Source organism: Felis catus, assembly GCF_018350175.1.
Source record: "Felis catus isolate Fca126 chromosome D2 unlocalized genomic scaffold, F.catus_Fca126_mat1.0 chrD2_random_Un_scaffold_45, whole genome shotgun sequence".
NCBI lineage: Eukaryota > Metazoa > Chordata > Mammalia > Carnivora > Felidae > Felis > Felis catus.
Window position 1 is genome coordinate 146546 of NW_025408508.1, and position 24961 is coordinate 171506.

The 24961-nt window shown below is 50.3% G+C and overlaps 1 long non-coding RNA gene across 21 annotated transcripts in view; it reads left to right on the forward strand.

The window, feature by feature from the left end:
• Positions 1-2146: 2146 nt before the first annotated feature.
• The window catches only part of LOC109495577, an 83835-nt gene continuing 61020 nt past the window's right edge, over positions 2147-24961 (forward strand). Inside the window, exons 1-8 of one of the 21 annotated variants that reach the window (XR_006593468.1) lie at positions 9857-14763; positions 14942-14965; positions 15453-15476; positions 15961-15984; positions 16404-16427; positions 17586-17715; positions 18014-18037; positions 20544-20633. This is a non-coding gene — a long non-coding RNA (uncharacterized LOC109495577). Of the gene's footprint in view, positions 2292-9854; positions 14764-14941; positions 14966-15452; positions 15985-16403; positions 16428-17585; positions 17716-18013; positions 18038-20543; positions 20634-24961 lie in introns of those variants that run through there. The other 20 variants (XR_006593461.1, XR_006593460.1, XR_006593465.1 and 17 more) reach the window with 20 other exon arrangements.

Below are 24961 nucleotides of genomic sequence, written 5' to 3' on the forward strand. Positions count from 1 at the left end.
TGGGTTCACTGGAGGGTGCAGTGTCACGGGCACTGGTTTCACTGGAGGCTGAAGGGCTGTGGCACTAGGTTCACTCCATTCTCCAGTTCCAGTGGAACTGGGATCACTGGAGGATGCAGTGCCTTGGGCACAGGGTTCACTGCGGAATGCAGTGCCGTGGGCACTGGGTTCACTGGAGGATGCATTGCCTTGGGCGCTGGATTCACTGGAGGGTGCAGTGCCGCGGGCACTGGGTTTACTGCAGACTGCAGTGCCACGGGCAGTGGGTTCACTGCAGGCTGCAGTGACGCTGGCACTCTGTTCAATGAGGGGTGCAGAGTCACGGGTGCTGGGTTCACTGGAGGCTGCCGTGCTGTGGGACTAGGTTCACTGCATGCTGCACTTCCAGGTTAACTGGGTTCAGTGGAGGGTGCAGTGACTCGGGCACAGGGTTCACTGGGGAATGCAGTGCCGCGGATACTGATTTCACTGGAGGGTGCAGTGCCTCAGGCATGGGGTTCACTGTAGTGTGCAGTGCCGCGGGCACTGGGTTCACTGGAGGGTGCAGTGCCGCGGGCACTGGGTTCACTGGAGGATGCAGTGAGTCTGGCAGTGGGTTCACTGGAGGCTGCAGTGCCTCGAGCACTGGCTTCACTGGAATCTGCCATGCCGCAGGAACCCGGTGCACTGCAGGGTGCTGTTCCGCGGGCACTGTGTTCATTGGAGGCTCCAGGGCCGTGGGCCCTGTGTTCACTGGAGGATGCAGTACTGTGGGCACTGGGTTCCCTGGAGGATGCAGTGCCACGGGCACCGGGTTCCCTGGAGGATTCAGTGCCACGGGCACTGGGTTCACTAGATGCTCCAGTGCCGCTGGCAATGGGTTCCCTGGAGAATCCAGTGCTGTGGCCCTGCATTCACTGGAGGATGCAGCGCCACGGGCACTGGGTTCACTGGAGGCTGTAATGCTGCTGGCAGTGGGTTCACTGGAGGCTGCAGTGCCTCGGGTACTGGGTTCATTGGATGATGCAGTGCAGCAGGCACTGTGTTCACTGGAAGATGCAACTCCGTGGGCATTGGTTTCACTGTAGGCTGCAGTGCCTCGGGCTGAGGGTTCACTGTTAGCAGCAGTGGTGGCCCTGTGGGTGTCCTGCAAGCAGAAGTGCTTCAGGGAGTGGATTCAATGTCAGCTTCAGTGCATTGGACAATGGGTTCATTGGAGGCGGCAGGGCCTCGGGCACTGGGTGCACTGGAGGATCCATTGTCGCGGGCATTGGGTTCACAGGAGGATGCAGTGTCGAGGGCACTGGGTTCACTGGAGGCTGCAGTGCCACCGGCAGTGTGTTCACTGGATCTCCAGTGCTGCGGGCCCTGGTTTCACTGGAGGATGCAGTGCCGCCGGCATTGGGTTCACTGGAGGATGCAGTATCGAGGGCACTGTTTTCACTGGAGGCTCCAGTGCCACGGGCACTACGTTCACTGGAGGAGGCTATGTCCCAGTCAATGGGTTCACTGGAAGCTGCCATGTCGCGGTCACTTGTTTCACTGGAGTCTCCAGTGCCGCGGGCACTGGGTTCACTGGATGATGTAGTGCCGCAGGCACTGTGTTCACTGGAGGATGCACCGTCGCGGGCCCTGGGTTCACTGTAGGCTCCAGTGGCGTGGGCACTAGGTTCACTGGATGATGCAGTGCCGCGGGCCTTGTTTTCACTGGAGTGCCGAAATCAGGCACTGAGATTGACGACTGCAGTCACTCGGAGTCACCGCAGACACTGAGTGTGACTTTGACTTCAGTCACTGGGAGTGGCTATGACATCAGTCACTGGGAGTAACTTGACTTCAGTCAGTGGTAGTGACATCAGGATTGACTTCAGTCACTGGGAGTTACTTCGAGAGTGACTTCCATCAGTGGGAGTGACTTCAGTCATTGGGGGTGAGTGACTTCAGTCACTGGGCATGACCTCAGGCACTGGGCATGCCTGTGCCATTCAGGCAGGGGGCTAGCCTTCAGGCACAGGGTGAGAATTCAGGCGTGGGGCGTGCCTTCAGGCAAGGGGCTTGCCTTCAGGCACTGGGCGGGGCTTCATGCTTGGGGCAAGGCTTCAGGCACGGGGCTTGCTTTCAGGTGCTTGGCTTGCCTTCAGGCAAGGGGCTTGTCTTCAGGCACGGGGCTTGAGTACAGGCACCTGGAGCTGTTTCAGGCAAGAGGCATGCCTTCAGGAACAGGGCGCGGCTTCAGGCGCAGGGAGCATTTTCAGGCACGGGGCACACCTTCAACCATGGGGCTTGTCTTCAGGCACTGGGAGCACCTTCAGGTACAGTGAGCGTCTTCATGCACAGGGTGCGACTTCAGGCACGGGGAGCCTCTGTGCTCTTCGGGCACAGGGTGCGCCAAGAGGCACTGGGCTCGCCATCAGGCACAGGGTGAACTCAGGCAAGGGGTGCGCCGTCACCCATGGGGTGCGCCCTCAGGGAGTGCCTGTGCCTTTCAGGCAACGGGAGTGCCTTCAGGAACGGGGTGTACCTTCAGGCATGTTGAGTGGCTTCAGCAACTGGAGGCTCTGTGTTGCGAGCACTGGGGCCTGGAGGCTCCCTGCTGTGAGCACTGGGGCCTGGAGGCTCTGTGCTGCGAGTACTGGAGACTAATGCCTCCAGTGCCACGAGCACTGGAAACTGGAGGCTCTGTGCTTCAAGTACGGAGCCTGGAGCCTGCTTGGAATTCTGCATCTCCCTCTCTCTCAGTCCTTCTCCTGCAGTTCCTTCAGGCAGTGGGAATGCTGACTTCAGGGAATGGCAATGCAGACTTCAGGCACTGGGATTGACGACTTCAGTCACTGGGAGTGACAACTGCAGTCACTAGGAGTAACTGCAGACACTGAATGTGACTTTGACTTCAGTCATGGGAGTGACTGTGACATCAATCACTGGGAATGACTTTGACTTCCTTCCCTGGGAGTGACGTCAGGAGTGACTTCAGTCACTGGGAGTAACTTCGGGAGTGACTTCTGTCACGGGGAGTGACTTTGGGAGAGACCTCCCTCTCTGGGAGTGACTTTGGGAGTAACTTTATCTACTGGGAGTGACTTTGACTTTAGTCACTGGGAGTGACTTTGGGAGTGTCTTCATTCACTGGGCAAGACTTTAGTCATTGGGAGTCACTGACTTCAATCACTGGGCATGTCCACAGGCACTGGGCATGCCTGTGCCCTTCAGGCAGGGGGCTAGCCTTCAGGCACAGGGTGAGAAATCAGGCATGGGGCAAGCCTTCAGGCATGGAGTGTGCCTTCAGGCAAGGGTTGTGCCTTCAGGCACTGGGCGGGGCTTCATGCAAGGGGCAAGGCTTCAGGCACAGGGCTTGCCTCAGGCAAAGGGCTTGAGTACAGGCACGTGGAGCTGTTTCAGGCAAGAGGCATGCCTTCAGGAACAGGGAGTGTCTTTAGGCACGTGGCGCACCTTCAAACATGGGGCTTGTCATCAGGCACTGGGAGCACCTTTAGGTAGAGCGAGTGGCTTCATGCACAGGGCGCAACTTAAGGCACAGGGGGAGTCTCTGCTATAGGCACGGGGCGCCCTCTGGCGAGGGGTGCGCTGTCAGGCATGGTATAGGCCTCAGGGAGTGCCTGTGCCCTTCATTCAAGGGGAGCGCCTTCAGGCATGGAACATGCCTTCAGGCACAGGGTGTGCCTTCAAGCACTGGGTGAGGCATTATGCATGGGGCGCTGCCTCAGTCAAGGGGCTTGCTTTCAGGCAGTGGGCTTGCCTACAGGCATACAGAACTCTATCAGGCATGGGTCATGTCTTCTGGAACAGGGAGTGGCTTCAGGCACAGGGAGCATCTTCAGGCAAGGGGTGCACCTTCAGCCATGGGGCTTGTCTTCAGGTACTGGGAGCGCCTTCAGGCACAGGGAGCAGCTTCATGCAAGGGGCGCACCTTCAGGCAAGGGGAGCATCTGTGCTCTTCAGGCATGGGGCACGCAGTCAGGCATGGGGCAAACCATCAGGCATAGGGAGTGGCTTCAGGCATGGTGCATGGCTTCAGGCATGGGGCGCGGCTTCAGGCAAGAGGAGGTCCTGTGCCATTCAGACAAGGGGAGTGCCTGTCACACTCAGGCACGGAATGCCCCATCCTGCACAGGGAGCTCAGTCAGACTCAGGGCATGCCTTCAGGCATGGGGTATGCCTTTAGAGAGTGCTGGTGACTTTCAGGCAAGGGGAGTGCCTTCAGACAAGGGGAGTGCCTTCAGGCATTGGAGGCTCTGTCCTGTGAGCACAGAGCCTGGGGTTTCTGTGCTGGGAGTACAGAGCCTGGAGGGGCTTCTTGGGATTCTATGTCTCCCTCTCTGTCCTTCCCCAGGAGGCTCTGTGGTGAGAGCACAGAGCCTGGAGCCTGATTGGGATTCTGTGTCTCCCTCTCACTCTGTCCTTCCCCTGGAGTGTCTTCAGGCACTGGGAGTGCCAATTTCAGGCACTGGGAGTGATGACTGCAGTCCCTGTGAGTGGAGACTCCAGTCACTGGGAGTAACTGCAGACACTGAGAATGACTTTGACTTAAGTCTCTGGGAGTGACTATGACATCAGTCACTGGGAATGACTTTGACTTCAGTCACTGGGAGTGACTTCAGTCACTGGGAGTGACTTCGAGAGGGACTTCCCTCACTGGGAGTGACTTCTGGCGTGACTTCTGTCACTGGGAGTGACATCTGGAGTGACTTCCATCACTTTCAGTCACTTCGGGAGTGACTTTCATCACTGGGAGTGATTTCAAGAGGGACCTCCCTCACTGGGAGTGACTTCAGGCGCGACTTCTGTCCCTGGGAGTGATATCTGGAGTGACTTCCGTCACTGGCAGTCACTTAGGAGTGACTTTCATCACTGGAAGTGACTTCGGGAGAGACTTCCGTCACTGGGAGTGACTTTGGGATGACTTCCTTCACTGGGAGTGACTTTGTCTTCAGTCACTGGGAGTGACTTTGACTTCATTCCCTGGGATTGACTTTGGGAGTGACTTCATTCACTGGGCATGACTTCAGACATTGGGAGTGACTGACTTCAGTCACTGGGTATGCCTTCAGGCACTGGGCATGCCTAACCCTTCATGCAAGGGGCGAGCCTTCAGGCATGGGGCGAGCCTTCAGGCAGGGGGAGCCTTCAGGCAAGGGGCGAGCCTTCAGGCAGGGGCGAACCTGCAGGCATTGGACCTGCCTTCAGGCATGGGACATGGCTTCATGCTCCGGGTATGGCTTTAGGCAAGGGGCTTGCCTTCAGGTAAGGGGCTTGTCTTTAGGCATGGGGCATGCCTTCAGGCCCTGGGCATGCCTTCAGGCACAGGGAGCAGCTTCAGGCAAGGGGCTTGCCTTCAGGCACAGAGCTTGTCTTCAGGCACAGGGAGCTGCTTCAGGCTAGGGGCGTGCCTTCAGGTACTGGGAGCATCTGTGCCCTTCAGGACACTTTCCATGGAAAGTAACGCTGCACCACTTCTGGCCCCACATGTGTGTGGTCATATCAGATTTAGGAATTTTGTCCTCATCGAGAGAGAGAGAGAGAGAGAGTCTTAGCTAGTGTTTGGGTTTGGGCCAGGGACTTAGATAGGGCTGAATGGACAGGAGACCCGTGATCACCCTGGAAGGCTGAAGTGAGGGCCCATGCACTAATGCGTGTAAGGTTTAGGATTATGGTAAGAGTTGGTGTGAACTTTAGGTTGAGGGGTATGGTGCGGGTCAAGGTTACTGTTAGGTTTAGGTCCCAGGAGGTTCTAGGCATTGAACCCCTAGCAGTGCAATGGTCTCCACATAGGGTTGAATGGAGACTGCATGAAAGCCTCTAGTTCAGGCTTTGTCTTTCCATGCCAGAGCCAGCCTCACATGTGTGCCACTCTTCAGTTGGGCCTCAGCATCCTCCCTGTGCAACTCCATGCCGGCAGTGGAATTGACATGATGATGTTCCAATTCCATACCGAATAATACTTCAGGGGTCTGGGCCCTATGCGCGTGGTGTTCTCAGAATTCGGAACTCGATCCCCATTGGAAGAGAGTCATCGCTAAGGTTAGGGTATGTTCCAGCAACATAAGCACGGCTGAAGCGACACCAGTCCCTTGAGCTACATAGGGGGCTGAATAGGGCACATGCACAGTTGCAGGTCAGATGTAGGGTTACGGTTAGAGTTGGTGAGGTTGGTGTGTATAGTTACGTTCATTGTTATAGTTCTGTTCATAGTTATGTTCATGGTGAGGTTGGTGTGTATAGTTATGTTCATTATTGGGTTTGGGGTTAAGTCCTAGGTGGCTCCTAGCGATAAACCAACAGCAATGCAGTGAGCTTCCCGGAGGGCTCAGTGGAGGGCATGTTGCAGGTCGTCCGTCATGCTTAGTCCTTGTTTGCCAGGGCAAGCCTCCATCGTGGGCCATTCTTTGAGCCTCAGTAACCACTTCTGCAGCAACATCTGGGCTTTGGATATTACATGGTGATATTCCACATTCCACGCCGAGTAATACTCCTCCTCCTCTGGACTCCATGTGTGTGGTATCCTCAGACTAAAGAATTGGGTCACCATCAGGAGAGAGCCTTAGTTTGAGTTAGGGTTTGCTTCAAGGCCATAAGCAGTGCTGAAGCAACACTACTCACGTTATCTACATGGGGTGTTGGGTGAGGGACCATGCGCACGTGAGGGCTGGTGTAGGATTAGCGTTAGAGTTGGAGTGAGGTTTAGGTTGAGGAGTACTGTGAGGGTCACGGTTAGGGTTAGGGTCCAGGAGGCCCTAGGTGCTGAAACCCAAGCAGTGCAGTGATCTCCCTGGAGGGCTGAGGGAGGTCGCATTGGAGAGTGCCAGCCAGGCTTAGTCTTTAGGGGCTAGGGCCAGCCTTGGATATGGACCACACTTTGGTTGGGCCTCAGCAACCCCCTTGTGTAGCTCCCTCTGGGCTTTGGAAATTACCTGGTCATGTTCCACGTTCCATGCCGAGGAATCCGGCTCCTTTTCTGAACCCCACGTGTGTGGTTTGCACAGAAGTAAGTATTGGGTCACCATGGGGAGACAGCCTAAAATGGAGTTCGGGTTCGGTCCAGGGACGTAAGCAGGGCCGAAGCGACAGCAGTCCCGTGATCTCCCTGGAGGGCTGAAGTGAGGGTCCCTCCGAGGGTGCGGGTCAGTTTTAGGTTATGTTTAGGGGTGATGTTTAGGTTGAGGGGTACTTTGAAGGTCATGGTTATTGTTAGGTTTCACGAGGCTCTAGGTGCAACAACCCCAGGAAGGATGTGGTCTCCAAGAGGGGCTGAGTGGATCCCACATGGGATTGTGCTGATCAGGCTTTGTCTTTGAGGGCCCGATCAAGCCTCTTGTGTGAGTCACTCTTCAGTTGGGCCTCAGGAACCCCCTTGTGCAGCTCCTTGTGGGTAATGGAAATGACACGATTATGCTCCAAGATCCATGCCGAGGAATCCTGCAAAGCTTTGGGCCCCATGTGTGTGGTCTCTCAGAGTTAGGCATTGGATCCCCATCGGGATTCAGGCACAACTAGGGTTAGGGTTCGGTCCAGGGAGGTAAGCAAGGCCGAAGCAACAGCAATCCCGTTACCTACATGGAGGTTTGAATGCGGGCCCATGCGCGGGTGAGGGTCCTGTGTAGGGTGTCAGGTGAAGCCTTAGAGCTGGGGTGAGGTTGAGATTGAGGAGTATGTTGATGGTCACATTTACGGTTTGGGTTAGGTTCCAGGAGGTACGAGGTGCTGTACCCCAAGGAGTCCAGTGGTCTCACTGGAGGAATCAGTGGAGGGCAAATGGTAGGTTGCCCTCAGGCTTAGTCTTTGGGTGCCGAAGCCAGCATCAGTTGTGGGGCAGTCTTCCGATGGGCCTCAGCAAACCCTTTGTGCAGCTTCCTCTGGGCTTTGGAAATTACCTGTCGATGTTCCACGTTCCATGCGAGTAACGCTGCAGTGCTTCTGGGCCCCATATGCGTGGTGACTGAGACTTAGGAATTTGTTCCTCAATGAGACAGAGTCATTACTATGGTTAGGTATCGGCCCAGGGATGTAGATAGGGCCAAATCCACAAGAGTCCGTGATCGTTCTGGAGGACTCCATAGGGCCCATGCTTGGGTGCGGGTCACGTGTAGGGTTAGCGTTAGAGTGGGTGTGAAGTTTAGGTTGAGGTGTATGGTGAGGGTCAAGTTTAGTGTTAGGGTTAGGTCCCAGGAGGTTCCAGGCAGTGAACGCCTAGCAGTGCAGTGGTCTCCACAGAGGGCTGAGTGGAAGCTGCATGCAAGTCTACAGTTCAGACCAATTCTTTGCATGCCAGGGCAGCATCCTATGTGTGACACTCTTCAGTTGGGCCTCAGCAACCTCTTCGTGCAGCTCCATCCCAGCAGTGCAAATGAAATGATGATGTTCCAATTCCATCCTGAAGTATACTGCAGGGATTTGGACCCTATGTGCATGGTGTTCTCAGAGTTAGGACCTGTATCCCCATTGGGGGAGAGCCATAGCTAGGGTCAGGATTCGGTCCAGGGACATAAGCAGGGCCGAGGTGACACCAGTCCCATTATCTACATGGAGGGCTGTATGAGAGCCCATGCAGGGGTGCAGGTCAGGTGTAGCGTTACCTTTAGAGTTGGGGTGAGGTTGAGGATGATGTGTATGGTTCTGGTCAATATAATGGTTAGGTTTTGTCCCAGGTCCCCCAGACGCTGAAGCACCAGCAGTGCTGGTCTTCCTGGAGGGTTCAGTGGTGAGCACATGGGAGGGTGTAGGTCATGCTTAGTCTTTGAGAGCCAGGGTGAGCCTGCTTTGTGGGCCACACTTTGGTTGAGCCTCAGGAACTGCTTCTGAAGCAACATCTGGGCTTTGGATATTACATGGTGATATTCCACATTCCATGCCGAGGAATCCGCCTCTTCTTCTGGAAGGGAGGTATCCTCAGACTTAAGAATCGGGTCACCATCTGGAGAGAGCTTTAGATAGAGTTGGGTTTCAGACCAGGGCCATAAGGGGGGCCACAGCTACCCCATTCCACTTACCTCCATGGGGTGATGAATGATAGCCAGTGTGCAGGTGAGGGTCAGCTGTAGGGTTAGCGTTAGTGTAGGAATGAGTTTGAGGTTCAGGGTATGGTGAGGGTCATGGTTAGTGTTAGTGTTACGGCCCAAGAAATTCCAGGCAGTGAACCCCTAGCATCGCAGTGGTCTCCACGGAAGGCTGAGTGGTGGCTGCATGGGAGCCTTCAGTTCAGACTTATTCTTTGTGTTTCAAGGACAGCCTCTTGTGTGTGCCACTATTCATTGGGTCTCAGTAGCCTCCTGGAGCAGCTCCATCCCAGCAGTGGAAACGAAATGATGATGTTCCACTTCCATACCGAATAATACTGTAGGGGTTTTGACCTATATTCGTGGTGTTTCAGAATTAGGACCTGGATATCCATTGGGAGAGAACCACGGATAGGGAGAGGTTCTGTCCAGGGACATAAGCAGGGCTGAAGAGACACCGGTCCTGTTATCTCCATAAGGGTCTGTATGAGGGCCAATGCACGGGTGAGGGTCAGGTGTAGGGTTAGCATTAGCGTTGGGCTGAGGTATAGGTTGAGTAGTATGGGGAGGGTCACGGTTGGGGTTAGGGCTAGGTTCCAGGAGGCCCAAGGTGCCGAATCCATGGCAGTGCAGTTGTTTCCCTTGGGGACCCAGAGGAGGGTGCATGGGAGGGTGCCAGTCATGCTTATTCCTTGGGTGCCAAGGCCAGCCTCTTGTGTGGGCCACTCTTTGGTTGGTCCTCAGCAACCCCCTTGTGCAGGTCCCTCTGGGCTTTGGAAATGGCATGGTGATGTTCCCCGTTCCATGCCAAGTAAGCCTGCACCACATCTGGGGTCCATGTGCGTGGTTTTCTCCGAGTTAGGAATTGGTTCCCCATCGGGAATGAGCCATAGCTAGGGCAAGGGTTTGATCCAGGGATGGGACGTAAGCAAGGCCGAAGGAACAACAATCCCTTTACCTACATGGAGGGCTGAATGAGGGTTCATGCACGGATGTGGGTCACGTGTAGGGTTAGCGTTAGACTTAGGGTGAGGTTCCGATTGAGGAGTATGGAGTGGGTCATGATTAGGGTGAGGGATAGCTCCAAGGAGTCCCCAGGTGATGAACCCCATGCAGTGCAGTGGTCTCCTGGGAGGGCTCAGTGGAGGGCACACGGGAGGGTGCTGGTCAGGTTTAGTCTTTGGTTACCAGTGCCAGCCTTGCATGTGGGCCACTTTCGGGCCTCAGCAAGCACTTTGGCACCTCCCTCTGGTATTTGGACATGACATGGTGGTGGTCCACGCTCCATGTGGAGTAATCCTGCACCGCTTCTGGGCCACAGGTGCGTGATATTCTCTGCATTAGGAATTGGATCCCCATCGGGATAGAGAAATAGCTAGGGTTAGAGCTAGATCCAGGGACATAAGCAAGGCCAAAGCAACAACAATCCATTTATCTCCAGTGAGTATGAATGAGGGCCATGTGCGGTAGCTGGTCAGGTGTAGGGTTAGTGTTAGAATTGGGGTGAGGTTTAGGTTGAGGAATACGGCGAGGATCATGGTGAGGGTTAGGGGTAGGTTCCAGGAGGCGCTTAAGTGCAGAAACCTAAGTAGTGCAGTGGTCTCCTAGAGGGTTGAGTGGAGGGTGCAAAGGATGGTGCCATTCCTTCTTAGTCTTAGGGTGTCAAGGCCACCCTTTGGTGTAGGACACTCCTTAGTTGGGCCTCAGCAGAGCCCTTGTTCAGCTCCCTCTGAGCTTTGGAAATGACATGCTGATGTTCCAGGTTCCAAGCCGAGTGATTTACACCATGAGCCTGCTGTTGTCAGTCATTGGAATTGGGTTCCCATGAGGAGGGAGATATAGCTAGGGTTAGGGTTCAGTGCAGGGACATCACCAGGGCAGACTGACTCCAGTCTCGTGAATTTCATGGAGGGCTTAAGTGAGAAATCTTGCGAGGGTACGGGTCTGGTATAGAGTTAGTGTGAGAGATAGGTTTAGGTTTAGGTTGAGGGCTAGGTTCAGGGTTCTGGTTAGGGTTGGGGTTAGGTCCCAGGAGGCTCCAGATGCTGAACCCGCAGCAGTGCAGTGGTCTCCCTGAAGTGCTGACTGGAGTACACAATGGATGCTGCGGGTCAGGATTAGTCTTTCGGTTGCCAGGCCAGACAACTCTTTCTGGCACTCTTCGGGTAAGCCTCAGGAATGCTCTCGGGCACAACGGAGGCTGCCGGACAGGATTAGTCTTTGGGTTCCAAGGCTAGACAAGTGTATTGGACACTCTTTGGGGGAGACCTCAGGAATCCTCTTATGCAGCAGCAGCCGGGCTTTGGAAATGACATGGTGATGTTCCACGTTCCACGCCGAGTGATCCTGCACTGCTTCTCGACCCCATGTGCATTCTGTTGTCAGACATTGGGATTGGGTACCCATGGAGAGTGAGTTTTAGCTAGGGTTAGGATTCAGTGCAGGGATGTGGCCAGGGCCAAAGGACTCCAGTCTCGTGATCTCCCTCGAGGGCTGAAGTGAGGGCACATGCGCTGGTGTGGGTCTGGTGTAGAGGTATTGTGAGATATATGGTCAGGTGAGATTGAGGGTTATCATCAGGGTTATGGTTGGGGTTAGGGTAGGTCAGAGAAGGATCCAGGCGCTGTACCCACAGCAGTGCAATTGTCTCCCCGAAGGGCTGAGTCAGTACACAATGGAGGCTGCTCGTCAGAATTAGTCTCTGGGTTCCAAGGACGGACAACTCTATAAGGTCTGGTGTAGATAGGTGGGTCTAGTGTGATAGAAACTGTTAGATTTAGGTTGAGGGTTATGGTTAGGGTTACGGTTAGGTTTAGAGTTAGGTCCCAGGAGTCTCCAGGCATTGAACCCACAGCAGTGCAGTCGTCTCCTGGAAATGTTGAGCGGAGTGCACAATGGAGGCTGCCAGTCAGGAATAGTCTTCGGTTTCCAAGGCCAGACAACTGTATTGGGCACTCTTCAGTTAGGCCTGTTGAATCCTCGAGTGCAGTGGCAGCCGGGCTTTTGAAATGACATGATGATGTTCCACATTCCACACCAAGTATTCCTGCACTGCTTCTCAATTCCATGTGTGTGCTGATGTCAGACTGTGAATTGGGTCCCCATGGGGAAGGAGCCTCAGCCAGGGTTAGGGCTTGGTGCAGGGAAGTCACCAGGGCCGAAGCAACTCCAGTCTAGTGATGTCCCCCAAGGGCTGACCTGAGATCCCATGCGAGGGTGCGTCTCAAGTGTAGGGTTAGGGTTAGAAACAGGGTTACGATTAGGTTGAGAGTTATGGTTAGGGGTACAGTTAGGGTTTTCTTCGTTCCCAAGGCTCCAAGCGCTGAACCCACAGCAGTGCAGTTGCCTCCACAAATGACTGAGTGGTATGCACAACAAGGCTGCGGGTCAGGATTAATCTTTGGGTTCTAAGGACAGACAACTGTATCTGGTCTGGTGTAGATAGGTGTGTCTAGTGTGAGTGATAGGGTTAGGTTTAGGTTGAGGGTTAGCATTGGGTCCTGGTTAGCATTAGTGTTAGGTCCCAGGATGTTCCAGGCACTGAAACCATAGCAGAGCAGTTGTCTCCCCAAAGGGCAGAAGGGAGTACACAAGGGAGGGTGCTGGTCAGGATTAGTCTTTTGGTTCCAAGGCCAGACAACTGTATGGGCCACCCATCGTTTAGGCCTCAGGAATCCTCTTGTGCAGCTGCAGCCACGCTTTGGAAATACATGGAGATGTCCACATTCAATGCTGAGTGTTCCTGAACCGTTTCTGGTCCTGGTGTGTGTGCTGTTATTAGTCTTTCGATATGGATCCCCATGGGAAGAGGGCCTTAGGTTATAGTTTTAGATTTAGCGGGTAGAGTTAGAGCGTTAGGATGAGGGTTTTAGGGTTAGAATTAGAGGCTTAGGGTTAGAGGTTTAGGGTAAGGTTAGGATTAGTTCGGGTTATGTTTATGTTTACGGTTAGTTAGAGGTAGGGCTAGGGTTAGGGGAAGGGTAGGGGCAGGATTTAGCATTAGGGTTATGGTTAGGGTTAGGTGTTAGGTTTAGGTGGTGGGATTTTGTTTAGTGATAGGGTTAGGAGTTGGGCAAGGAGTAGGTCATGCTTGCATCCCCACTTTGAGCGGGAAGGTGTTCATGCGTGGACACCGCCCTCCATGTTCAAGGGATTGTGTTCTTGCTATCGCCCCAGTCTCTCTACTGTAGGTTGTTCTTGCCTCGCCCATTCCAGCTTTGCTCTGGAGTTTTTCACACCGTCACCCCACCCCCTCTCGGTATGATAATATTTCACGTTCCACCCAATCGCTTTTGGTGCAAGGGGTGTGTTCACACATGCGACCCTCCACACCCTCTACGTGCGATGGTGTCACCCATGAGCCTCACAGCTCCTTAGATTGGGATTACTGATGCCAGGATTAAATCTGATACTGATGCCAGTATTAAATCATGAATATCTATTTTCACTTTCACAACTGAAGAAGTAGGCGTTTCTTAAGGTAAGGTTTATGGTTAGGATTAATGTTAGGTGTCCGTTAAGGTTTAGGGCATGGTGCACCCCCCTTGGTGTGGGATGGCTTCACGAATGTGTCCCATCTGCTTCCCTTTATCTGCGATGTAGCAGTGATATTCCTTTTAATTCAGATGTTTTCCTTGGCACCTGGATGTCTCTGAGTTAAGCGTCCCACTTCGTCTTGGTTCATGATCTCTCAGTTTCTGGTTTTGAGCCCCCTGGGTAGCTTCTGTGCTGATAGCTGGGAATCTGGAGCCTGCTTCAGATACTATCTGTCTCTCTCTCTCTCTCTGCCCATGCCCCACTTGTGTTCTTTGTGCCTTTCAAAAATTAATGTACCTAAAAGCATTTTCAATCCGATATTTCCTGGATGGCTCTTTTCACTTTCATTGCTGAAGAAGCAGGCGTCTGTCTCGTTCATTGTTCTTTTGTTATCTTTGGCATAGCTGACAACATATACGACATTTCCCCAGCCAGCATCGGGGATGCGCAGCATTTCTTCTACCAGCCGGACACCTCTCATCCACTGTAACACTGCATTCCTCTAGAGCATCCCACATGCTCTCGGAAACTGGACTGTAACTGTGGATGGTAGCAGTGTCCCATAGTCTTCTGATGGTATTTCAGGAGGTTCTTCATTCGCATCTTTGGTTACCTGAGTGTCTTCTGACATCTCTCATGTTTCCACTAGGCCGCTGCTATGATGCTCAACAGGGAACCTGAAGCACACTGGGATTCAGGAGCAGACCAACTACCACTTGGCTCCCACAAATGGTCGCCTTGGAACTCTTTATGGAAGAGGAGAAAACACCCACCACCACCGTTTCATAACCCTGCACCGAATGTGGAGACAACAATCACCCACCCCCAAAGGAAACTCTAGCAGGGTACATGTATCAAACCTAAGGTGTTGGTTATGTATTTTGGATCAATAAGTGAGGTTGTACTTTTGACTGGTAAGTGTACATCTAAATCCCTCAGAGGGGATATTCTCTGAGGTCACCCCAACCTAAATTGTTGGCCCATGGGGAGATGTGTTGTCCCTACTGATTGTATTGATGTTGTCTCTGTAGGCCAGTGAATTAAAGCTCCATAGGGTCTTGTCCTGTTCTTGCCTCTTCACGGGAAGGTCCATTTCACCTATTGAAAAAGACAGCAAGGGAGTAGTGTTGGCACTATTAAATCTGACGTTTCATGAATGAGTCTTTTCACTTTCATGGCTGAAGAAGCAGCATCTCTTATGATGAGGGTTAGGGTTTGGATTATCCTGAGGATTAGGGTAAGGAGTAAGTCATGCTTGCACCCCCGTTTTGACAAGGGAGGAAGGTCACACCTGACCCCCGCCACCCTCCTTGTGGAAGGGTGTTCAGGCATGCAGCCTGCCTCCCCTCCACAAGGGAGTAGTGATGCCACTACTTAATGTGTTGTTTCATGAATGGCTCTTTTCCCTTTCACAGCTGAAGAAGCAGGCATTTCTTAAGGTAAGTGTTATGGTTAGGATTGCCGTTCATGGTTAGGGTAAGGGATAGGCCATGCCTGCACCCTCCCTTGAGTGGGAGGGCGTTCACACATGAGCCACGCACCCCCTCATCTCGGGAGGGTGTTCACCAATAGGAACCAGTCCCCTTCAGCGGGGGGATGTTGATGTATGCGCCTGCACCCATCTCGTGTGCGAGGGTGTTCATGCATGGACACCACAACCCTTGGCGAGGGAGGGCATTTGTCCATGCACCATGCCCTCCTTGGCTCAGGAGGTGTTCACGCATGAGCACAGTGCCCCCTTGGCTTGAGAAGGTGTTCAGGTAGGTGCATGAACCTGGCCCCCAGCGTGGGAGGGGGTTCACGCATGTGCCCTCCCCCCTCAGGCGCTGGAGGGGTCACATGTGCACAGCACCACTAGTCAGCAAGGGAGTAGTGATGCCACTATTAAATCTGACGTTTCATGGACGGCTGTTTTCACTTTCACAGCTGAAGAAGCATGCATCTCTTAAGGTCAGGGGTAGGGTTAGCATTACAGTTAGGGGTTAAGATAAGAGCTAGGTCATGCTTGCTCTCCCCACTCAGCACGGGAAGACTTCACGCATCACCCCACTATCCTGAGCAAGGGAGAGTGTTCACCTTTTCACCCCAATCCCTGAGAGTGGTAAAATATTGAAGCACGTGCTCCACTCCACTTCCTTTGGGGAGGGCTTTCACACATGCGTAGATCCCCCCTTCAGGACAGATTGTTCACATATGTGCATGACCACCTGTCGGGTCGGGAGGGTGTTCACTCATGGGCACACCCCACCTCTGCATGGGAGATGGTTCATGCATGTGTCTTGCTCACCTCTGCAGGGAGGGTTTTTACGCATGTGCACAGCCCCACCTTGGTGTGGGAGGAGGTCACCCATGCAGAGCGCCACCCTTCAATGAGGGAATAGTGATGCCATTATTAAATGTGATGTTTCATGAATGGTTCTTTTCAATTTCACAGCTGAAGTAGCAGACAACTCTTAAGGTAAGGGTCTGGGTTAGCATTACCATTAACGGTTAGGGTAAGGGTTAGGTCGTGCTTCCACACCCAACCCTTCGTCTCTAGAGTGTATTCACGCAATAGCACCGCCCCTCAATGTGGGAGAATATTCATGCATGTGTCCCGCCCCCTTCAGGGTGGGAGGGTGTTCACACATGTGCCCCATCCTCTTCAGCTTGGAAGTGCGTTCACGCATTCTCACATTTGCACCACCCGTCCCAAGGTGAGGGAGGGTGTTGACACATGTGCCCTGTCTCCCTCGGCATGGGAGGTGGTTCACACATGCTCCTCATCCCCTCGGTGATGGAGGGTGTCACCCATGAACAGTGCCACCCCTCGGAGAGGGAGTACTGTTGCCACTATCAAATGTGACCTTTCATCAATGATTCTTTTCACTTTCACAGCTGAAGAAGCATGCATCACTTAAGGTAAAGGTTAGGGTTAGCATTACATTTAGGCTTTAGGGTAAGGGTTAGGTCATGCTTGCTCCCCCTCTCTGCACGAGAGGTGTTTCACTAATACTCCATGCCCCCCCGGCACAGATGGGTACAGCCCTCCGTCCGTGTAGAAGGGTGTTCTCACGCACAACCCTCCTTGTTGACAGAGGGTGTTTGTGCACGCACCCTGCCCCATTAGTGCGGGAGTTTGTTCTCGTGTGTGTAAGGCCCCCCTCCTGGCGGAAGGGCGTTCACCCATGTGCACAATCCCCCCACTTTGGCATGGGAAGGTGTTGACCTATGTGACGTGACACGTCAGCATGGGGGAATATTCACGCATCTGCCCCGCCCCCCTCTGCCCGGGAGGGTGTTCATGCATGCGCACAGCCACCAGTCAGTGAGGGAGGGTATTCATGCATGCGCACAACAACCCCTCCATGAAGGAGGGCAGTCACATATGCGCCATGCATCCCTCAACAAGGGAATGGTTCAAGCATGTGCCGCATACTCATTTGGCACGGGAGGGTGTTGACCTATGCACCTTACCCCCTCAGCGCTGGAGGGTGTTCATAGATGTGCACAGCCTCCATTGTGGCGGAAGTGTGAACCCCGGCTAGGGGAGGGATGCCATTCGCACGTAGGCCCCGCCCCATACCCCTGGGTGCTGTTCACACCTGTGCACAGCTCTCCCTACTGGCGGAAGAGTGTTCACACATGCACAAAACTCCTGTTCCAAGAGGTAGGGCGTTTCCACATGAGCACAATCCTCCATCAGTGAGGGAGGGCATGCATGCATGCTCCTTACCCACTACCACAGGAGGCTGTACAGGCATGCGCACAGCCCCCCCTACTGGTGTATGTTCATGCATGCACACAGCTCCCCTCAATGAGGGAAGGCATTTGCACATGCGCCCCCCTCCCCTGGGCAAGGAAGGGTGTTCAGGCATGCACAGAACCACCACCTCAGCCAGGGAGGTCGTTGGTGCATGCGCCCTGCCCCACTTAGCACAGGAGGTGGTTCAGGCTTCCGCCTGGCCCCCTGTCAGCATGTGAGTCGGTCACCCATGCACAGCGCCACCCCTCAGGGAGGAAGTACTGATGTCACTATTGAATGTGATGTTTCATGAATGGTTCTTTTCACTTTCACAGCTGAAGAAACGCGGCCAGGGAGGGCGTTGACGTATGCTCCCCGCTCCCCTCGCCAGGATGCTGTTCACGCATGTGCAAAGTCCCCCCTCCTTGCCAAAGGGGGTTCAAGCATGCCCACAACCCCCGCTCTGTGAGGCAGACCATTTGTACAGGCACACAACCCTCCCTCAGCAAGGGACAGTGTTCATGCTTGGCCCCACTCACTTCGGTGGGAAGGGTGTTCACACATGCACATAACCCCCCTCAGCATTGGAGGGCGTTCAAAAATGTGCCCCACCCCACTTGACGCCAGAGGTGGTTCAGGATTCTGCCTTGCCCCTGGTTGGTGTGTGAGATGGTCACCCATGCACAGTGCCACCTTTTAGGGAGAGAGTAGTGGTGTCACTATTAAATGTGATATTTCACGAATGGTTCTTTCACTTTCACAGCTGAAGAAACACACATCTCTTAAGGTAAGTGTTAGGGTTGGCACTGACATAAGGGGTAGGGTAAGGCTTAGGTAGTACTTCCTCCACCCTGGGTATGAAAGGTTTTCAAGCATTAGCTTTCCCCCCCTTTGGACAGGAGGGGGTTAACACTTGCGCCCTCCCACATCAAGGGAGGGGGTCACCATTGCGCCACTGTCTCTGTGATGGAGGGGTGTCACTCATGTTCTTTCTCACACCTTGGCACGGGAGGGGATGATGCATGTGCCCCTTCTGCACCCCTTCATCGGCGATGTAGCCTTGATGTTCCTTTTAGGCCAGACGTATTTTGCACTGCCTCGGCCTCTCAGTGGATTAAGTTTCCCACTTCAGGTCATAGTCTCACGGTTTGTGGTTTCGAACCCTTGCTTCACCTCTGTGCTGATGACTCTGAACATGGAGCCTGCTTCAAATACTGTGTCTCACTTTCTGTCTGCCCCTTCCCCACGTGTGTTCTGTCTGTCTGTCTGTCTCTCTCTCTCTCAAAAAAACAGTGAAGCTAAAAACATTTTAAAGCAGCTCCATCAGTCTACTTGTCTTCTTGCCCTATATCCGCCTCTTCACGGGAAGGTCCATTTCACCGATTGGAAGAGACAGTAAAACCCTCGTGTGGCCATTCAAATGAGTCACTATTTAGGAAACAAGTGATTATGCTACTTTTCCACGGTCAGGATACCATGGCCATTTCATGAATGTCCCTAGGCAGGCGGGGCCTCTAAAACTAGAAATGCTAGAGGTGATTTTACTGGTAAACAGGTGGGGTTTGTGTTCGCTGAGTTCCTTTTACTTCGTTTCATCTTTCCTTGATTGCCTATCTGTGTTGGGTCAACAATTGGTTGGATATTGACTTTACAGTTAGGTTATTTTTATCTCATGGTTAACTATCCATGGTTATCTGCTCTGATAGAGCTTAAGCAAGTACAAATATTTCGTGTTGCACATACTAGCATTAGTGTTTCCTGTGCACCTGCAGCTGTTTCTCTCGGCCCACGGGGAGCAATCACTTCCCATCCAGCACCACCTGCTTTGTCTTCCTATGCCTAGCAGTGCACGTGCCGGTGCCTGCAGAACTTCCCTTTGTTTCTCTGTCAGCTGAGTCTGAATGGGCTTCCTCTCCCACTCGTCCCTACTTCTCATCTCTTTAATGGATGACACACATCGCTGAAGGTCACAGTGAAGTCTCAAACTTCAGTATGTGGATTACGTGGCACCATTTTACAGTCTCACTTGATTACCCCCTTTCTTTAAAAATTACTTCCTTCCTCCTCCCACCGTCTGGGCCGCTGCTCACCAGTGTCTGTATCGGTAGGTCCTCGTCTTCTTCCTGTCCCCCATCTGCTTTCCACCCGCCCTTACTCTGGGGTGATCTCAGCCAGCCTCAGGCTTCTATATGCCAGCATCTGGGGCCTCTAAGTCTTTATGCACTGCCCACAGCTGTTCATGTCTCCAGACACCTGACTCCAGCTGTGCACCACACAGGTGCTACCCTCCCCAGACTCTGCTACCTCCCTATAGGTCTCTCCTATTCCCCTCCCCTTTTTTACTGGGCTGCTGCCACACTGGCCCCTCCCTGTTCCCTGAGCTTGTCAGGCACATACTCCTGCTTCAGGTCTTTGCACTCACTTTGCCTCTCTCTGTCGGGGATATACTTCCACGTGTCAACAAGACATACTCCCTCATTTCCGTCATAACCTTGCTCTGACATCACCTGCTCAGTGGAGTCTCTGCTAGCTCTCTATGTAAAACTGAAAACTGTTCCTTCTCCAACCTGAACACCCCATATCCCTTTCCTGCATTCTTTTTCTTCCTGGCCCTTGGCACCATCTGTTTTTCTTTCTTGCTTGCTGGATGTCGCCTACTGCAGTCCCTGCCAGATTGTCGGCTCCATGGGGTCCAAAGACCAAACTAGCTTTGTTTAGGGCTGGTTCCTTAGGGCCCTCGAACAGTGCCCAACTCCTTCAAAGGCTCACACACCATTTGCTGAGCAAGTAAATATTAGGATTTCGTATTATTTTGCTGGGTCCGCCATCACAATGTACCACAGACTGGGTGGCTTAAGCAACAGAAATTGATTTATTTATTTTCTCACACTTCAGATCAAGGTGTGGCCAGGGTGGGTGTCCTCTCTCCATGACTGGTGGATGGCCTCCTTCCCACTGTCTTCACGTGGTCTTCCTTCTGTGTGTGTAGTTGCCCACTCTCTTCCTATAGGACACCGGTTATCAGACTAGAGTCCCTCCCCACAAATGAGCTCATTCGACCTCCACTTTACCTTTCAAGATCTGGTATCCAAGTACAGTCCCATGGGTAGTTAGGACTTCAATGTATGGATTTTGGGGGCAAATCCATTCCATAACAGGTTTCTGTCTGTTGTACCTAGTCACTACCTACATGGGTTTTTTTTTTCTCTATGCCCTTGTGCCCGTTATTTGCTCACACAGTGCTAATCCCAGTTTACCCTTAGCCCAAGTTATAACTCTATTTATTTGTATAGGCTTGCATCTTCCCTCTACCTCTATACTCCAAGTTCCTGGCTGGCACTGGAATTACATCTTTAGCACGGACATCATAACCTCCAGGTGAGGTAAGTATGATTATTTTCATTTTGAAAATCAACAATCTGAAGCTCAAAAGAGAGTAGGTCATGTTTCTGAGATCACAGTACTAGTAAGTGCTGTCCTTTGGTAAGTGTGTGTGTGTGTGTGTGTGTGTGTGTGTGTGTGTGTTTGTTCTTATGGGCTCCAAAGCCCACTTTCTTTCATCTACCATATGTCCCCAAGATGAACGGGGAAAAGCCATACTTCAGCCTGGTATAATATAAGCAATTGTACGTGTAAAGCTGGTGTAACAATTCAGGAAATGGGATTAAGTTTAGTATCTGAGTAATTATACCCACAGGTTGAATTTCAATCTCACATCCTTTTATTTTTTACTGCTGTAAATTCTGTTATCCTTAATGATTATATAAACGTATTCTTCCCTTTGCAAAATTTAGCCAGGAAGAATACTGAGTGAGTTTGTTTCCTTTGTAACAGGTCTGAATTATACAATGAATTCATAATGTCAAGATAATAGCTGTTATTTTTTCCTACAATATAGAGGAAAAGGTCATTGCCTTTGTTGTAAGAGTTTACCATGTGTTCTTGGTAACATGACTGAGCTGTATTGGTGAAAACCCGTCGTAGATTTTGAAAGTCAGTTATTTATAGTTAAGAGAGTATCGTTCTTTCTTTGGGTGCAGCTGATTGTTTGAAATAGAACTTAGGATTTGTCTGCATAGATTGTCTATTTCAGAATGAGCTTTGTTTTAAAAAGTATGTTATATTTGCATTCATGCAAGTTGTACCATCATTAAATTGACAGGAAAGCAGCTGTTAATAGTTGTCATTTGGACATGTAGATGGAAATCCTAAGGGTCATGGTGTGACTCCTTACATGTGTTGAGCTCTGGTTTCATTTGGCATTTCCAAACCATTGCCATGACCCTATGAATGTGGATCAAGTGGCCATATAATGGTTGTTTTAAATTGGCATCAGTGGTGTAGAGATGATTCTTAAGTTGTGTATGAGGAAGCTGTTGGTTTTCTGCTTCTATGTCTTCTATGATAAGCGCATCTTATCAAAATTACTTTTGTTCAAAGTCATTGCAACTTGTGAATGAGCTAAAGGCTTAGATAATAGTCAGTACTTTTGGAGTCTGATATTTGCAAATTTAAAATAGGTCTTCGGGTATCTGTGTGGCTCCGTTGGTTAATCATCTGACTTTGGCACAGGTCATGATCTCACTGTTCATGACTTTGAGCTCCATGTTGGGCTCTGTGCTGGCAGCTGGGAGCCTGGAGCCTGATTGCGATTCTGTGTTCCCTCTCTCTGCCCCTCCCTGGCTCATGCTCTTTCTCTCTCTCTCAAATATAAACTTAAACATAGAAAATAGGTCTAGAATAAATCTGTAGACCATAACATATTTATAGTGACTGCTGATTGAAACAAAGAAATAGCCTGAAATTCCAAAAATACATTACTGTTGTTTCCCTAGGCTCCCATGAAATGCCAGGTTGACCATTAAGCTGAATACAAGCAGTAATCTTTTAGTAACTTGGAAGAGATAAGCATACTATCATAGCTAGTAAGGTTTGGTATATGTCGTTTTGGTAGACCTATTTTCTTTAATGATGAAAAAATTGATTTGAGGTCTCTTTTATTTGGGTATTCAGGATTAAGAAAAGTTACCCAAGGCAAATGAATTAAGACCATTTTAGAACTGACCTGGACTTAAACAGCCAGAGACTGGAGTCATGATAAAGATAGTTTGAACATGCCATTTCATCAAATAAAAAAAATACAGCTCCTGAATGACAATCATCATGTTGGAGGAGAGTTTCTGGTGTTCCCTCCACAAATGGTGCATGATTTTCAGTCAAGGATACAGCCTCACTGACTGTACTTTTACTGACATGATGGTTCAGATACCAACCATGTTGTCTGTTGGGATTGTCTTTTACAAAACTGATATCCTTTCAGTTTTCAGCTTAATTAATATACTAAGGAGAAAAAAAATGTTTCCCTCTTTCTGAAAAATAATCCCATTTGTATTTAGAGTTATCATTAAACATAGTATTTCTAAAAATGGTTAATAAATTGGAAGTCAATATAAATTTGCTTGTGAAGTTATCAAATGGAAAACTGTTGCCAAAGCAGTTATTTTATGTTTTATAGGAAAACTAATCTTTTATGTCCTTACTGCATTTATGTTATATCCTACTCACTTTTGTTTCATGCTATTTGTGTGTGTGTGTGTGTGTGTGTGTGTGTGTGTGTGTTTACAACTGAGTGAAATGTGCAATATTTGGTCATTTAAATAGATTCACTAATTTAGGCAAAGTCAGCCATAAACAAATGCAATACATTATGTCCAAAGTAGTCAAGCAGATTTTGCATCATGAGTAAAACTTGCTTTATCTTAAATGAATTTGCTTTTCTCTTTTCTTTTTAACAAGCCAAGTCAAAGGTGAATATATTCTTTCTGCTCACCTTGAGGCAGGGCAAGAGCAGATTTGTGTCAGAGTGCACTGTCCGTATTTATGAGAAACTAGGGAAATTAAGAAAGCCACTTAGGTACAAACCTTAGTGGGGACTCATGACTGACACCTTTTCAACAATATTCTGTTGGGATGTCTTTTATTAACTGGGTTAATTTTTTTTAATTTTTAGTTAATTTATTTTTTAAATTTACATCCAAGTTAGCATAATGTGGAACAATGATCTCAGTAGTAGATTACTTAAAGTCCCTTACCCATTTAGCACATCAGCCCTCCCACAGTCCTTCCAGTAACCCTGTTTATTCTCCACATTTAAAAGTTTTTTTTAATGTTTTTGTCCCCCTCCATGTTTTTATATTTTTTTGCTTCCCATCCCTTATATTCATCTGTTTTGTATCTTAAAGTCCTCATATGAGTGAGGTCCTATAATATTTGTCTTTCTCTGACTAAATTCGCTTAGCATACTACCCTCTAGTTCCATCCATGCAGGTTAAATGGCAACATTTTATTCTTTTGGATTGCTAAGCAATACTCTATTGTGTGTGTGTGTGTGTGTGTGTGTGTGTGTGTGTGTGTGTGTGTGTTTATACACCACATCTTCTTTATCCATTCATCCATCGATGGACATTTGGGTTTTTTTCTATACTTTAGCTGTTGTTGATGGTGCTTCTATTACTTTCGGGTTCACTTTTCCCTTCAAAATAGCACATCTGTATCATTTGGATAAATACCTAGTAGTGCAACTGCTGTGTTGTAGGGTAGTCCTCTTTTTAATTTTGTGAAGAACCTACCTACTGGTTTCCAGAGTGACTGTGCCAGTTTGCATTCCCGCCAGCAGTGCAAGAGCTTTCTCTGCTTCCTCGCCAACATCTGTTGTTGCGTGAGTTGTTAGTGTTAGCCATTCTCACAGGGGTGAGGTGTTATCTCATTGTGTTTTTGATTTGTACTTCCATGATGATGAGTGATGTTGAGCATTTTTTCGTGTTTCATTTGGCCATCTGGATGTCATCCTTGGAAAGTGTTTGCTCATGTCTTGGCTCATTTCTACACTGGATTACTTGTTTTTTGGGTATTGAGTTCGATATGTTCTTTATAGATTTTGCATACTAATCCTTTATCTCATATGTCGTTTGCAAATATCTTCTCCCATTCTGTTGGTTGCCTTTTAGTTTTGCTGATTGTTTCCTTCACTGTGCAGAAGCTTTTTATTTTGATGAGGTCCTAATCGTTCATTTTTGCTTTTGTTTCCCTTGCCTCTGGAGACTTGTTGACTAAGAAGTTGTGGAAGCAAACATCAAAGAGGTTTCTGCCAGCTTTCTCCTCGAGGGTTTTGATGGCTTCCTATGTTACATTTAGGTCTTTCATCCATTTTGAGTGTCTTTCGTCCATTTTGAGTGTGAGAAAGTGGTCCAGACTCATTCTTCTGTATGTCGCTGTCCAGTTTTCCCAGCACTCTTGCTGAGGAGACTGTATTTATTCCATTGGATATTCTATCCTTTTTGTCAAAGATTAGTTGGCCGTACGTTTCTGGGTCCATTTATGTGTTCGTATTCTCTTCCACTCATCTGAGTGTCTGTTCTTGTGCCAAGAGCATACTGTCTTGGTGATTACTGCTTTGTAATACAGCTTGAAGTCCAGGATTGTGATGCCTCCTACTTTGGTTTTCTTTTTCAAGATAGCTTTGGCTATTCAGGGTCTTTTCTGGTTCCATACAAATTGTAGGATTCTTTGTTGTAGCTCTGTGAAGAATGATGGTGTTATTTTGATAGGTATTGTGTTGACTATGTAGATTGTTCTGGGTACTATTGACATTTTAACAATATTTGTTCTTCCTGTCCAGGAGCATGCAATATTTGTCTTTTCTGTGTGTTTG